The 16596-nt window shown below is 37.8% G+C and overlaps 1 protein-coding gene and 1 long non-coding RNA gene across 2 annotated transcripts in view; one reads left to right on the top strand and one right to left on the bottom strand.

Annotated features, from left to right (window-relative positions):
- The first annotated feature begins 6246 nt into the window (after positions 1-6246).
- Positions 6247-16596, top strand: part of LOC136243594 (polyubiquitin-like) — a 44852-nt gene continuing 34502 nt past the window's right edge. The window contains exon 1 of the mRNA XM_066035135.1: positions 6247-6333. The gene's annotated coding sequence lies outside the window, so the exon portion shown is untranslated. The remainder of the gene's footprint in view (positions 6334-16596) is intronic.
- LOC136243599 (uncharacterized) lies at positions 8460-10631 on the bottom strand. The gene is made up of 3 exons (XR_010694926.1): positions 10549-10631; positions 9193-9264; positions 8460-8693 (listed from the first exon to the last, which is right to left on the bottom strand). It is a non-coding gene; the product is annotated as an uncharacterized lncRNA (long non-coding RNA).

Here is a 16596-nt window from a genome sequence, read left to right as displayed (position 1 = left end):
GATTTCATGGGTATTTCGGCGATTTGAATTTCGATCACGTGAGTGCCTATTTCATGCATTAGATTGCTTTATGTGTCTACTGGGCGAGATGGCCGTATTGTTAGGTGTTTATAAGCTTCGTATCCTTGCTGTTGAAGACCGTCTCACTGTTGTATCAACCATTCTGGTATTTGTTTGCAAAAATCGCGTCGTTTTGGCCGAATTTCAGCATATAGATGGCTCAGCCAGATGGCTAACAAGCTTCAATTATAACCATACTCTGCATGAAGGTACTTTACCTAGTACTGGTCATTGCTGACCCACGGCGCAGTTGCTTCTCTGCTTGTCCTGTGCTCCAGAGCAAGAAACATTTTGTCTGTCGCCAAAAAGCTGCACATATCGTGCTGCCACCGGAAACTGACCAATATAATCAAACCACCAATACTTTGAGTTGATGGTAGACTACTTGAACAATGTTGAGAGTGGATATCGTGACATACGAAGAACCCTACGAACTGCTGCAACGAAAATTCACGTGATTTTAAGACATTTGTATCGTTTTCTACCAGAAGAAAGTGGCAAACTTGGCTGCTACGCTGGTGTTATTCAAGTTACACTTAGCCTAACACATGACAATAGTTAGGTAGTTGATTGGAGGATATCGATTTTTCGCGTTGCGGACCCTATCTATGTATCCCAAATCTATCTACCATTGATCTTGAAACATTTAAACAATTAACTACTCCTACTTTATAACTGTAACTTAGCACTTATTGTATTTATTGTAACTTAGCACTCACTGTAATTTTATGGGGTGCCGTTTGTACCAAAATTGTACAAAAATGCCATATTTATAAACTATAACCATACTTTATAAATCAATGCACTACTTTATAAATCATGAACATATACTTTATAAATTATATGCATGATTTATAAACCATATATCTGATTTATAAATCATTGACATACTTTATAAACTATAACATTGATTTATATAATTATACATGTGATTTGTAAACTATAACACTTATTTGTAAAGTATAAACACTGATTTATAAATTATAATATTAATTTATATATCAATGTACTACTTTATAAGTCATGTTTATAGTTTATAAATCATGTGTATAGTTTATAAATCATACACATGATTTATAAATCAATAACATACTTTATGAACCATACATGCATAATTTATAAATCATCGTTATGATTTATAAATTGCACATGTCAGATTAATAAATCATAATTATATTTTACAAACCATCATCACGAGTGACTTAGTTTGGTTATTGTTGTATTTTATAAATCATTGTCGTGCTTTATAAATTTAACACATACTTTACAAATCACATGTACAATTTACTTTTGTAAACTAATACTATGATATATAAATCAATAGTGTAATTTAGTAGCCATATGTTGTTGTTTAGTATCGATAGTTAGAATTCATATCAATATTGCTTAGATGTGCATCAAATGGAGAGCATTTGTGGCATGTGATCCAGCACAGGATTCAGCAAACTTAGTACAAGCTTTGGCAGCTGTTGTGAACACTTGCACTAATGAGAGCAACCCAGCAAAGTGGAGTATCACCATTACCAATGCCCCTGTCATCGTCATGGGTAACTCCCCTGCCAGTAATTCCACTAATTATGCCACTCTTGCTGGCTACTCTTACACGGTGTAGGATTTGGGCTCAAGCCAGTCAGTGACAACAGTGGCATAATTGGTGACAACAGTGGCATAGTTGGTGGGACCACTGGCAGGGACATTGGTAATGGTGATATACTCCACTTTGCCGGGTTGCTCTCATTAGTGCAAGTGCTCACAACAGCTACCAAAGCTTGTACTAAGTTTGCTGAATCCTGTGCTGGATCACATGCCACAAATGCTTTCCATTTGATGCACATCTAAGCAATATTGATATGAATTCTAACTATCGATACTAAACAACAACATATGGCTACTAAATTACACTATTGATTTATATATCATAGTATTAGTTTACAAAAGTAAATTGTACATGTGATTTGTAAAGTATGTGTTAAATTTATAAAGCACGACAATGATTTATAAAATACAACAATAACCAAACTAAGTCACTCGTGATGATGGTTTGTAAAATATACTTATGATTTATTAATCTGACATGTGCAATTTATAAATCATAATGATGATTTATAAATTATGTATGTATGGTTCATAAAGTATGTTATTGATTTATAAATCATGTGCATGATTTATAAACTATACACATGATTTATAAACTATAAACATGATTTATAAAGTAGTATAGTGATATATAAATTAATACTATAATTTATAAATCAGTGTTTATACTTTACAAATAAGTGTTATAGTTTACAAATCACATGTATAATTTATATAAATCAATGTTATAGTTTATAAAGTATGTCAATGATTTATAAATCAGGTATATGGTTTATAAATCAGGTATATGGTTTATAAATCATGCATATGATTTATAAAGTATATGTTCATGATTTATAAAGTAGTACATTGATTTATAAAGTATGGTTATAGTTTATAAATAATGCATTTTTGTACAATTTTGGTACAAACGGCACCCCATATAATTTAGCACTCATTGTAATTCTAGCACTTATTGTAACTTACCACTTACTGTAATTTAGCACTAGTTGTAACCTAGCACCTATTGTAACTTAGCACTTATTGTAACTTAGTACTAATCATTATTGTAACCTAAATTATAGGCACTTATGTTATTGTAACTTAAACTAGGCACTTATGTGTACGTACCTTGTACATTAGCGTAAAAACCCTGTTGGGTGTTTGCTAATCAATAAATAAATAAATAAATAAATAAGTAACTAATTGAAATTGTACACATGTAATTGCACATCAGCATTATACCCCTGGAGGGTCCTGCTGATTAACAATAAATAATAAAAAATAAATAATGATTTCCTCAAAATGCTAAGCTACCCCACTAAAGTTGACCACTCGCGGAAACTACCGTATGACAACAAATATTGGCGAAACTAATATTTGGCGACTTGCTATAAAATTGCAGTTGGCGAATTTTTAATTTGGCGGAATGTTCTCACTGAAAAATTGGCGAATAGCGTAAGGTATACGATGGTGTACTGACTCGCTATAAAGAATACTCTGGTCCTGCTTCCATAGACACCTACTGTGCTCCAATTTCTTTCGTGGCCACACCCACTTTCAGAATTATTTGCTGTCTGTAGGCATACTCGCCCATTTATCAATGGTTGCACGTCTGCTGCTGTCTGCAAGCTTACGTGGAGCCACGCCCACTAATCGAGTACGAGTTCTAGTATAGTCAGTAAGCCACACCCATTTGCACCATAGATAGTATATTCTCTGGAGAATATACTATCTATGGTGGAACCACACCAATTTACCAGTTTCAGCAGTCGAAGCTTTGTCGAAAACCTACTTCAACAACCAAGGTTTGAAATAATATTGACGAAATTTAAATTTGACGGATTAGTGACGAATCGCCAATTCGCCAAATTTAGTTCACCGCCAAATTTAATTGATATACGGTACTAGACGCGTGCCCTAAAGGTGAAGAGAGAGAGAGAGAGCAACAACTATGGTAGGAAATCTGAATGCTTCTGAACTTAATATTACATATAAGGGTCATGAAAGGAGGTGAAAAGAGTAAAACTCTCATCAATAGCTATGTGAATACTTTCAACACATATGCATGCTGCAGTCCTAGGCCTCATGAAGATCTTAGTTGAACCTTTCATAATGTGTATGCTTGTATGGTGCATGTTATTTTTGGAGCAAATTGAAGGGTGCAGGGGTGGATTTAGGGGAGGGGGGCTAAAGAGGCTGCAGCCTCCAAGTTAGTACTTGACCAATAAAACCATAAATCTTCTATGTGTATCAAAAGCAGGCTCATTTCAGGAGCTATGCATCACTACCAACACAAATAATGACTATGTAACTATACCTATTGTTCAACTCTGTTCCAGGAGAATATCAATGGCGGATCCAGGATGGGGCATTTGGGGCAAATGCCCTCCTTCCCTTCAAGAAATTGCATACAAGATCGAGATACTCTAATAGAGCAGTCGGTTACTCTAATAAAGCAGTCACAATGTTCATGAGGCAGTGTAGCTTACCTATGAAGCTATAAATAGGATTTTATTCATAACAGACGTGATATATTTGGTAAAGGATAACTAGCTATTATTGTTGTGACCCTTTTTTTTTTTTTGGTCTTCAACTGTTTTTCAGCAAGGTGCCCCCCCTCTTTCCAAACTCTGGATCCGCTCCTGAATATAGTATCTTTTCCTCAAGAGTTATTCAAATTGTGGGTTGCATCTCCAGTTACAAAAGTTTTAATTATGGGTTTTGTTTTATTCAGATAATTAGTAGTGTTTTCCACTATGGCTATAAGAGGTGATATGTGTGATTTTATGTTTTAAAATGAATTATATGATTCAAAGAATGTTAGTTAGTTTAATTGGTTATATTAGAGTTATCAGCTTCAGTCTACCAACTCAGCCATTTAGCAAACTGTAGTCTTTTGGTAATTTGCAGTCTCATAAGGCAGCTATAGCATATTCACCCACTTCTGTCTATGAATGTAAATTTGTATTAGTTACCTTCTGATATGACCCCATGCTGTGGGTTATGGTGCTAGCATTTGTAGCTAGCTATAGTTCAGTCTTCATAATACACCTATCAATGTCAAGCCCCACACCCACCCCAGGGGGTACCCATACACCTACTGAGGATTTGACATCTACACTTGCTCCACCCCTGGAACTTTTGATGGCAGCAGCTGCAGTTTTCTGAACCAAAAGTTATTTTAATAGGTGAATCAAATCCCCCTCTCTTGAGGTGGGGACATAGTGGGGTTTTGACAAGCTTCTTAACCCCAGTACTGGGGAATTAGACACTAGACTTTGTCAAATCCCCTGTATTTCCCCACCCTAGGGGCTAGGGCATGACATTGATAGGTGCATAACTTGGCAGATCTAGAAAATAAGTTGACTATCACAACAGTAAATTCAGAAATCACATAAATGCAAGTAGCTATAGTTGCACTTTGCTAAGGATTGCCAGTGGACTAGCTAATAGCTTCTAGTACCCTTCACTGCATTCTGGTTTTCAGTACACTTTATTGGTGTTAAGGCTAACAAAGTGTCACTAGACTAAGGAGCATACATACTAATAATTATGACATTTAACACTACTACTATTTAGCTACGCACTCACAGATTTGAGCATGGCTAAGAGGAGCTGATGCATATGGTATATAGCTAACTATATCTACATGCTTGGTAGCTACAAATGAAAAGATTATCGTGCATGCATGATCTCAATGCATATTGCAATCATACAGTCTTGATTTAATGGAAAGTAAAATTTAATGATATAAACTGAAATTCTATTGCTTTCCACTGAAAAACTGCTTTAAAAATGCTCAGATTTACCTTTAGAGGGTTTGCCCCCAGACCCCCCAGGTTGGACTTGCTAGTGTGCTTCATACATTCAGTTATAATGTATACAGTGGCGGATCTAGGAATTTTCAGAGGGGGTTTCAGGTTCAGGAAGTCAGTTTTCAATAACTAATCCCACTTAGCTAGTCTTGTTAACTCAGTCTTATAGCTCATTGGCCTATAGCTACATAGATCTATATCGAATCATAAAAATCACTCCAAAACATTGTTTCCTAGTTGATCCAGGACTTCGCAGAAGTTTTGAAGCAAAACAGCATTAAAATGATAATTATTTTAGAGGCGCTTAACACGCTTCAACGCCGTAATACCATTTTTAGTGATCTTAAAGGCAAAAGTATGAAGTTTGGCCAGTAGAAGTATGATACACTATGTGTAACTGTTGGTAATTTTATCACTCAAATAAATTAGGGGCGCGCGCACTTTTTCAGAGGGGGTTTCAGCTGAACCCATTGCAACCCCCTGTATGCACCACTAGTATATTATTCCAAAAAGCTAATTTGACCATGGATCAGGGCCTTTGCTTGGTATCTTCTAATGTCTGGCTAGTTACCTATGTCCCTGTCCAGCTTAGCCCCAACCCCCCCCCGTTTTCAAAACATCGCCCCTGGAGTAGCTCAGTAGCTAGCTAGCTAGCCTGGATACCTGTTGTGTATATAGCTATTCTTTTTGAACATTTTGTCATTAACCCCACATCTACGTATACAGCCAGGATTAGTTTTGTAGCAAGACTATCTATGGCGGAGAGACTTGAATGACAATTCAACTGGGCACGTGCCGTTTAGTACTTTGTGATCACGTGATTTATTTGGAATTCCAGAAGGATCAAAGATCACAGCGGTCGAGCCAGACAGCAGTAAAAGTAAGTTAAGTACTCTTCACACACGTGCAGTTAGCTATATATGCGTTCGGGGACTTTGTGTAATCTGAAGCTGCCGGCATAAACTTAACATTCAGTCAGAATGCCAGCCAGTTTTCGAAGGAGTGGGAGGCTTCACCGTCCATACTTAAACTGAAGTCACTACATTCATTTCTCTTTAATTGCATCTCGTTGTAGCAGTGAAGCGGATACAAAGCATGATGCTAAAAGCGAAGTAAACGATGGATAATCGGAATTGTCGAGCGATGTTTTCCGTAAAAGGGTAAAATTTTTTGCGGATTGTAATGATTTCATTGCTTACGTACAGTAGCCACAGGTAATTGCCTGTACAAACAGTCCGGCTTGAAAGGTTTCTAATGGACTTGGCGTTGTATTGAGTGCTACCAGACCTCGTACCAGACCCACGCGAGACTAGTGCTTTATTGTTGTATGTTTTGATTGTAGGGTACTGCTGAAAAGCAGTTCATATAACTGATGTAGTTACCCATTAGCTAAACACATCAAAACTTGTGTGAGATATTCCGGATTTCCGAATGGGTTGTGTAAAATAGCACCGTCTTCTAAACAAGGCGCCATAACACAAAGTTTGGTTTATCAGATTCCTTGATGAAAGGCGATTCGATTCATGTGTAAGTTCTTTGTGTAGTAACAAAGGGGAAACTAAAAAGGAGCCTTGTACCGTGAAATTTACGTGTTCAGAATGCTTGTAAAAACACGAATTTTTAATCATATTTCTGTAAACTAACCTGTTTAACAATTTGTACGGTCGGAGTCTTATTAAGCAACCTTCACTGCATAGAATGATACCAAATTTAACTAATTTGGTTGAGGATAACAACTTGTAAATTGGGATTTTCCCGCCAAGATAATTAAATTTTCCAATAGGTTAATGTATGGAGCACGTATTATGTCATCATCAACAGTAAATAACTGTCGCTATGGCGACGTTTCCCATTTGTACAGTTGGAATTGGATAGAGAAATTCAAGGGCTTTCTTTTTTTGTATGGTGTGCTGTAGAGTTTGTGAGTTAAAGGTTGTAAATTAGTGTTTTTGTGTGTAGTGTAAAATACATGTATCAAGACTCACGGTAGTGAGTCGCGCGGCCAGTAAAGCAGAAACGCGCGCCACAGACAATAAATGACGCGACCACTACGTGAGGATTTTACAAGAACGAACATTGTCAAATTCGGCCTTCCTGTAATCCACCCGTCACTTACGCTATCCCTCTGAAACTCTGGAGTTGAACTCATCGTGTCACTAGTAACTACCACACAATCAGTGAAGCAAATCCATGCCGATTGTTTCGTGATCGAGGTTGCCGACATCAAAGGGGAAGTTTCTTTTTTTTTCTTTTTTTTTATCGCATGCGGTTAGACGCAACCGCAGGTGTATGCCTTGCATTCCTTTGTGCATTCCGAACATTGATCGCCCTGTTATCGCTTCAGTATTCACTCAATCACCTCAAGATTCACATCATCGATTTCACCATACATGATTACCCTACAGTCGTGATTTCAGCACCAAACGAAGTTTCAGTCGTCCTCAGTCGACCTAGAGGCCAAATACAAATCCCAGATTGTTGTTTTCCGCAATACTCGCTTGGCATGTAGGGCAGTGTGTCTTTAAACTGTTCTAAAAGTTTCGTTCAGATTGAAACATTTGTTTTCGAGAATGGCTAGTTTGAAATTTGAATTTAGTCGCCCCCACGTCATTTGCTCTCTAAGAATTTTACTCGGAATTTAAAGAATGACGCAGAGCACAACTGCGGTCACTGGGTATTGATAAACTGGCGCTCTATGTAGTTAATCAGTACATATAGCCACCAAGAAGTGTGCTGCCATAGATTATAGTCCATAGATATAATCTATGGTGCTGCATACCATCCTTCGTTTTGAAATTAGTCGCCCCCAGATAATTTGTCCTCTAAGGGCGCGGTTTAAAGAATGACACAAGAGTACAACTGCGGTTACCAGTTGTTGACACAAGCTGTGAGTAATTAGCACATGTAGCTAGCTTAAAAGGAAGTGTGCAAAATCGCCTAATACAATTGTCACCATGCATTATTGCATTTTATAGCACCCCCACACATGTAATTACAACGTACAGAGGAGACACATGAATACCAAACACTTTTCACAACAATAATGTAAGAATTGTACAATAATGACTGTAATATAACTGCTATGCAAATGTTTTCCAGTGGCCCGCCATGGTAGCAAGTCTCACATGACGGCATGTATATTCATCCAAACACAATGGGAGTAACGAGTAAGTATGATGACAACAAGTTGGTATGACTCCATTTGTAGAATCCAGATGAGTGGGTGTGGCTCCAGTATGTCTAAACAGTTAACAAACATTCCTGTTATAAATACGTGCTAGAGTTGCAATATAATAGTATAGTATTTAAATGCAATAATACATAGTCTCCATTGCATCACTATCAAATGACACTAAGTGGAGGATATTGTTGCATCTCTAGTATGTACACTCTATCAGTACTTAATGGCCACTAGTATAGAAAGACAACCACTCTTGAAAAGCCAATTCCAATTGAGAATTTATACACTGTTACCTGCTGAATGAGTGAAGGTGGCAATAAACAAGTTCCACCGTGCATGTGATCTGATCCTGTATATTCTGTCAGTGGATGAGATCCACTTGGCCAGGACAAAATGTGACTCAAGTTCCCTGGATGATCCATACTCAACCAACTTATGACCCAGTGGCACAATGGAACTGACTATTTATAGAGAATACAATTATATTTATTTCTAAGATGTGTGGATGTGTGGACACATTACAACACATTACATGTACATACAAGACATGCTACTTACTGTTTTAGCATTTCAAGTCACCACATTATACACGTACCAGTCAACAATGCTTCATAGTGCCCATCAGTAAACCTGAAGAAAAGTTACGAAAAATAAAAATTCACATAAGTACAATGAAACCTCATAAATATGGCAGGCTGTGGGACCAAAAAATTTGGCCTGAATAACAAGGTAGCCTTATTAATGAGGTCATAAGTAATGCTTAGCTATATTTGGGACCTATTAGAGGTGGCCAATATAATGAGGTGGTCTTATTAAAGAGGTGGCCACTAAGTGAGGTTTCACTGTACATATAGTTCACAATATTGTGAACAATATTAATGGTTAACAATATACACTGAAACCTGAAGGTCACTTCTTGTGGAAGATTGCTCTCTACACAAAATGACACATTCAGAGATTGTATTTAGATGGATGATACAGTAACGCATTGTGACTTCAATACTCGTGATGTGTCACTGCTAGGCAGCAACCATATACACGGCGCTGCCACATCGCACTTGCTCGCACACACAATTTTGCTAAAGATTTTACAAATTGATAATTAAGGGGTGTGGCAACTAGCTGTTTCGCTCGCAAGACTGTGTGGCAGCTGTTTCCCTTCTGTACAAGTGGCCACCAAGACAGGTCCACTGTGGATGAAAGCCAGGCATTAGATATTTGGTATTTCATGTGTTGAAGACATTCCAGGGCTTCTGGTAGTCTCAAATCTCACCACAGTTTAACTCAGGCAGTGTTGTGGTCACCACTAAACTACTGGAATGCTGTGTTATGTTCATCTTATGCTTGGCTACTATATTGTAGAACTGAAATGGATACTCTGAAAAATATATCCTATGGATAATGACTTCATCACTTTCTTCACCAGGAGCTTATAAGGACCAATAGTGAAACTTTTTACACTTGGGGCTGACAGTCAACTGCCTATGTCTGAAGCAGTGCTTTTGGTGCTCTAACAGATTGGCTGCCCCCTTGCTGCCAGCACTCACTGTCTCATACGCTGTCATACACTAAATCCATCTCTATAGCCAGTTAGAACAGCATGCTTCTTACCTTTTTTTAAGGCCGCATAATGCAGCCACCTCTTTAAAAGGCAAGGTCAGAAAAGTTTGTCCCTATGGCCTGAATAATGACCAGTTTTCACTGGATCATGGAGGATTATTTATTTAGATACTAAGATATACAAACGCTACAACCTCTACATGTAGCAGTAAATTTTTTACCCTGGTCCAATGTCTAATAATCGTGACTTCGTGAGAGACTCTACTGTGACAAATACATGTTTATCATGATATGTGCTAATCGCTTTTTTACAATTAAATTTTACAACACAAATACATGTATAGTTAAACTCACCAATTGCGACTAAATCCCTTCAACACGAAAAGACAAGTAATGAGACAACCTTGGAGACAACAGCCACACAAGCCTATTCTGGTACGTTTATTTAGTAGTAATATAAATTTTAAAGGCGTTTATTTACAACAGGACATAATTACGCGCCCCTCTATTGTCTCTGTACATACTTGCCTTTTCTTTACTATTCTCATTTCATTTCACAAGATCTCTTGGCAGGGGTGTAGCTTCTTCACTTGAATTAGTCAATGCTTGAAGTAGATCGAGATACTCTAATAGAACAGTCACATTTCTACAAGTGCCATATTTTTATATTGTAAAGTCTGTAAGTAGCTAGTAATTTAAACTATACAATCCGATGCTAAGCAGAAGTTGTAACTGCTAAATATTGATTGTTGTGTTACAACTGTTTTGTGACTGCTCTAATAGAGTATCTTGATCGTTTCAATGCAGTATAAGATGAAAGGCAAAGTGTTGTTAAGGCTTTACTAATTAAAATGGGTGTTAGTTGACTGCAGTTGCATGCCACTAACAGGGCCGTCCAGAGAAATTAGAGGGCCCAGGGAAAAGAGTTAAAGAGGGGCCCAGGGGCAAGGAAGGGTCTAGATCCTGACTGCTCTATTAGAGTATATCGATCTTTCTTTAAACAGGTATTCAAGTGGCCCCTTTCGGGCTGTGGTAGGGGGCAAAATACCCCAGTTACCCCCAATGTGGGCGGCCCTGGCCACTAAAATTACAGTTATATTTTAATATTCTGTCACTGTAATCTGGGGTTTCTGTCAAAACCATGGAAACTCACCTACTGTTATCAACAGTGCATTGCTTATTCTAACAAAAAGTATTGAAATCCCATCCAAAAACAGCTTATAGCTGTAAAAAAAGTGCGCGTCCAAGTAAAGCAGAGTTAACTGCGACAAAAAGTAATGATATCATAATGCGGCCATGTGCGAGGTGTGCAAGTTGTAAAATTAATATTAGCTAATCAGATAATACAATGTTATTGTTAAAGTGTTAATGAGAACTATGTGATGCTGCTAGTTTTTAAGTGTGTGAGCATCTTCATAAATGCCACATAAATTTAATTCTCAATAAAGCAATGTGTATAGATTCTCTGATAGTAATAAATAGTTTGAGTTTGGCCGCCTTTCCTGTATACAGCAATGCTACGAACAAAGGAAAGGTGGCCAAACTCAAACTATTTATTACTATCAGAGAATCTATACACATTGCTTTATTGAGAATTAAATTTATGTGGCATTTATGAAGATGCTCACACACTTAAAAACTAGCAGCATCACATAGTTCTCATTAACACTTTAACAATAACATTGTATTATCTGATTAGCTAATATTAATTTTACAACTTGCACACCTCGCACATGGCCGCATTATGATATCATTACTTTTTGTCGCAGTTAACTCTGCTTTACTTGGACGCGCACTTTTTTTACAGCTATAAGCTGTTTTTGGATGGGATATTGTATTGCACAACGAATGACAAGGAATGATGAGATTTTATGATCAGCCTGTTTTACCAAGTTGAGATTTCGAAAAAGATATTAAACAGATATTAGATTTATTTAATGCATACTTCTTAATTTTTAAAGGTTTAACCCAGTGTTTTGAAAACTTTTAATGTTGACCACCTGAAAATGCTTGATTTGACAAATCCCATACACATGTTTTGATATGAGTAAATGTGTCCAACTTCTGTCCCAACTGATTTGGTGAAACTTTATAAAAGTTCATTCAACTGTCCAACATTTCGCCGCACATTGGGTATGTGCAAGGGGTCCATCACGGAGTAAAATGTCATTGATTAAACTGAACACCCAATATTTCCAGATATTTTCCGTATAACTTAGTATAACAGTCATCAAGTGATGAGCGAGATTGCTGGTGGCTTCTTTAGTAAAATATGGAGAGAGATTTTACCATTGAGATATGAAATTTGGGTTGAAATATGGACTTTGATGGCTAAATTTCTCACAGTTTTATTGATTTTCGGAGCAATTGACTCACCGTGTATATGGTAACATTTGTTTTGACTTGGAAATGTTTAAAGGAATCTGGATGGCCATTATTAAAGTCACATCATAATCACCTTTCAATCAGTTGTCTTTATGACATTGTTCAAAATAAAATTGCTATAATTTTTTTTGTTCTTCATGTAGCGCCCATTCCTTTGCATAGAGGAAGGGTATAGATGGGTTTAGCAAGTAGGCGTAGTCACCTTACATAACGTGAATAATTCATCCACCATTTTTGTAGGGCAAAAAACGTGAAGCTCGACATAAGTGAATGAGTGTTCATACTGCCGTCCAGCAGTTGTGTTCTTGGATTAAACACTACGAGAGAATAAGAAAGGTGGAATTGCTCCCTAGAGAATTTGAGACTCACTATCCAGCGCTGGGAGAGCTAGTTTTTCATTGGGGTGAGCTATTAAACTGGTTCTGAGTGGAGCCAAATGAACAGCCATATCTGTATTGACTCAGGTTAAAGCTAGATTCTTAGCACGCAGCAGTTAGTCCCAGATATAGAGTAACCTGTTTAACCCTACTGAGGAGGTCTAGTAAATTCAACAACAGGAATCATGCCAGTGAAGCAGAATGTAAAGATTATGTCAGTCAAACTAAACATCCAAGCTCTTACATACTGTAGAGGATAGCAATTTGGATAATCTACTGTAGACCAGTCACCATAGTCCAGGTTACTCTTTCAATTATGGAGAATCACAGTAGCTATTCAGCTTATCACATGAAGAATTCTATTCTACTATCACAAGAATTCTGAAAGCAGAGACAATTAAAGCTAGGTTAACTGCATCAGACTCTTGTAAAAGGTAGGACAGGCAAAGTCAGCTACTCTCTAAGGCAGACATCAGTCAAGTACAATGGAAGATTGATCATGACCATGCATAGCTATGGAGTTTTCATTAACCTTAAATTCAAGGGTGATGGTGAATCCTCTGTACCTTTACCTTGCTACTAGCTCAATAGTTAGCATGGAAACTGATTTGTGCCAGGAAAAATTTATTTAAAAATGTCAAACTGCCAAAGCCTAATGATGTGAGACACAAATGCTAGAATTTGAAGCATATAGTTACACATTTCACACAAATGAAGAGTCTTGCATTGTGGACAGGCAATGCTGTAACTTGGTGTCTAGAATCTGGATACATACTGTATTATCATGGCAGATCAGTTTATTCAGTAGCTAATAGCAAAGCAGAGGGTTACTGAATCTTCACTAGAATTTATAGTTACCTGAGCAACTGAAGCACCTACTAAATCACCATGTAACATTTCAAAAGAAGTGGAGTCTCTTGTAAATATTACACATTCAAACTTTCACTGTGTTGGGAAATATGCATCCACCCAAGAATTATTGCATTGATTGTAAAAATAGTTCTGTTTTATACATGACACCTGTTCGGTTAGTAAATTTATGCTCGGCAACATCTGTAATGCATAAAACTGACGAAAAGTCATAAATATTTCTTGCAATTGTTTGTAGTGTGTATAGTGCAACTTGTAACCCTCTGAAAGTTTCCTTGTAACTCAGCTCTTCTGGTCTAGGATTCATAACCCCATCTTTATCAGTTAAGCTTGTAGTCTGGCTTAGCTGCAACATCACTGATCCTTCCAGCACTTTATATGATAATGGATGCTTATACTGCTGTGTTAAATATCTAGTTAAACTGTAGCTTTTTTTATCTCTCAGTAGAATGTGATTTTTTAGCCAGAACAAAATGGACTGATGCATTCCTGCCAGCAGCCTAGGATGAAAACAGATAATGATGCTGCATTATTTCTACATAGAATAATACTATCTGTGCTAAAATCAGCTCATCTACAGTATGTAGAGCTGGCTTCACTGGCATTCCTGTGATGTAATTTATTAAACATTTCCACAGTAGAATCTAAACAGATTACTCTATATCTGGCACTAACTGCTGCGTGCTAAGATCTAGCATTGCCTTGATTTGCTACAGAGTTTAGTGACTGTTAAAACTGTTCATTTGGCTCCACTCAAAGCCGGTTTCATAGCTCCACACCCCGATGAAAAACCAGCTCTCCCACAGCTGGATAGCAAGTCTCAAATTCTCTAGGGAACAATTCCACCTTCTATTTCCTCGTAGCATTTAATCCAATAGCAGAACTGCTGGACGGCAGTATGAACACTCATTCAATCATGTCGAGCTTCAACGTTTTTTGCCCTACAAAAATGGCGGATGAATTATTCACGTGATTTTTCATGTTACGTAAGGTGACCACGTCTACTTGCTAAACCCGTCTATAACAATGAAATGCTTTTAAGTAATGACATCACAAAAGTGAGAAATATGCAATCTGGACTGACAGTTAACTTTAACTATGTTATCTTTGATGTGTAATGTAATTAGTTTTATAGCTATTTTTAGTAGGTCTAGAACTTTCTTCATGTAGTACTGTATAAACAGATGTGTGCTTGTTTAAACTTTGAGCCATCTGCTAGTGCTATGTGCTAACTAACGCTATATGAAAACAAGTTATGGGCTTAGTCCTTGTTGAGTATTAGGTTGAAGTAAAGAGACATTTCCTGGTATTGTTTTACCTACTTCATTACTATGGCCAAGTCAAAGATTGCTATATACTGCTGTTGTTCCATTAAATGGCACCAACTATCCCACCTGGAAGATCCATTGTAGAATGGCTCTGATGAAAGAAGGCTTATGGAAGATAGTAACTGGAGAAAAAGTGACAATGCTGCAGAACAATCAAAGTTTGCTGCAAAAAAAAAAGATAGAACTCTGGCTGTTATTGTTTTGTCTGTGGCTACTTCTCTCCTGTTCTAATAAATGATCAAACTGGAAAGTTGGCCAGACAATTTGAGAAGAAAACTTGGGAAACAAGACTGGACTTGTGCCGCAAACTTCACTCCCTGCAATTGAAGGACAGAGAATCATCACAGACATATATAAAAGTTATGAGTGAACTGCTGGAGAAACTGTTTCAGAGGAGGATTGTGTTGTGTACCAGCGTTGAAACCGGGTCGGGTCATCCGGGTCACATTTTCTCCGGGTCATCCGGGTCTGACCCGGTTTACAATTTATCCGGGTCTGACCCGGATTGGATCACGTGAGAAACGAAATTGTTCATTTGACGACGTGGAAACTTATAAACGCTATCTCGTAGCTCTTTCGTGAGCCATGCCCACTTATCGCATTACCAACATACGCTCAGCTACGCCCATTTGCTAGTAAGTGCAGTATGCAGCACGAAACTGAGGGTATCTATGGTGAGGGGTAGCTGAAGACCTTTTTTTTTTTTTTGGTCTTCAACCTACAGCTAGGCTGAAGTTGCAATATTTACTCAACACGAATCGAACGCTCAAAATGTAGACTCGTTTGCTCGCTCGAGACTAGCCGAAACACGTCTCGGCTTTAATTAATCCGGGTCAATTCGGGTCACATCCGGGTCAAATCCGGGTCTGACCCGGATTGCTATCCGGGTCAGTGGGTCATCCGGGTCAGCAGTAGTGACCCGGTTTCAACGTTGTTGTGTACCTCCTTGCAATCCTGCAATAATCTTACAGCGTTTTGGTGACTGCACTCAAAGTAAAATGAGGGTGTGCCAAGTTTGAAGTTGTTACAAAACGTATTCTGCACCAAGAGAGAAAGTCGAAGGACAAATCTCCAACTACAGATGGTACATTGGTGTCGCAAAAGCATTGTTGAAAAAGACCGATGAGATGTAACCATTGCAGGTGAATGGGGCACATCAGAAAGTACTGCCATGACCTAATTAACATAGAGAAGGAGCATCAGAAGGAGAAAGATGAAAAGAAAAGGACTCACAAAGCAACTCCAGTATCTGTAAATGCCAAAAGTTCAGCCAGTGAAAGTTTTGCATTGATTGCAAGCCATGTACTGTCAGCACTAAGCCAAAATGAGAAGTGTGCCAACTCAGGAGCTACTTGCCACATGTGTCATGACGAAGAGTTTTACAGCCCTCTATCATACAGTACAATAGTACTGTATAGTAGGGACCACAAAGGAGTGGGCGT

Source organism: Dysidea avara, chromosome 13 (assembly GCF_963678975.1).
Source record: "Dysidea avara chromosome 13, odDysAvar1.4, whole genome shotgun sequence".
NCBI classification, from domain to species: domain Eukaryota; kingdom Metazoa; phylum Porifera; class Demospongiae; order Dictyoceratida; family Dysideidae; genus Dysidea; species Dysidea avara.
Note: the sequence above shows the minus strand (reverse complement) of the source record. Positions and strands in the feature narration are given on the sequence as shown.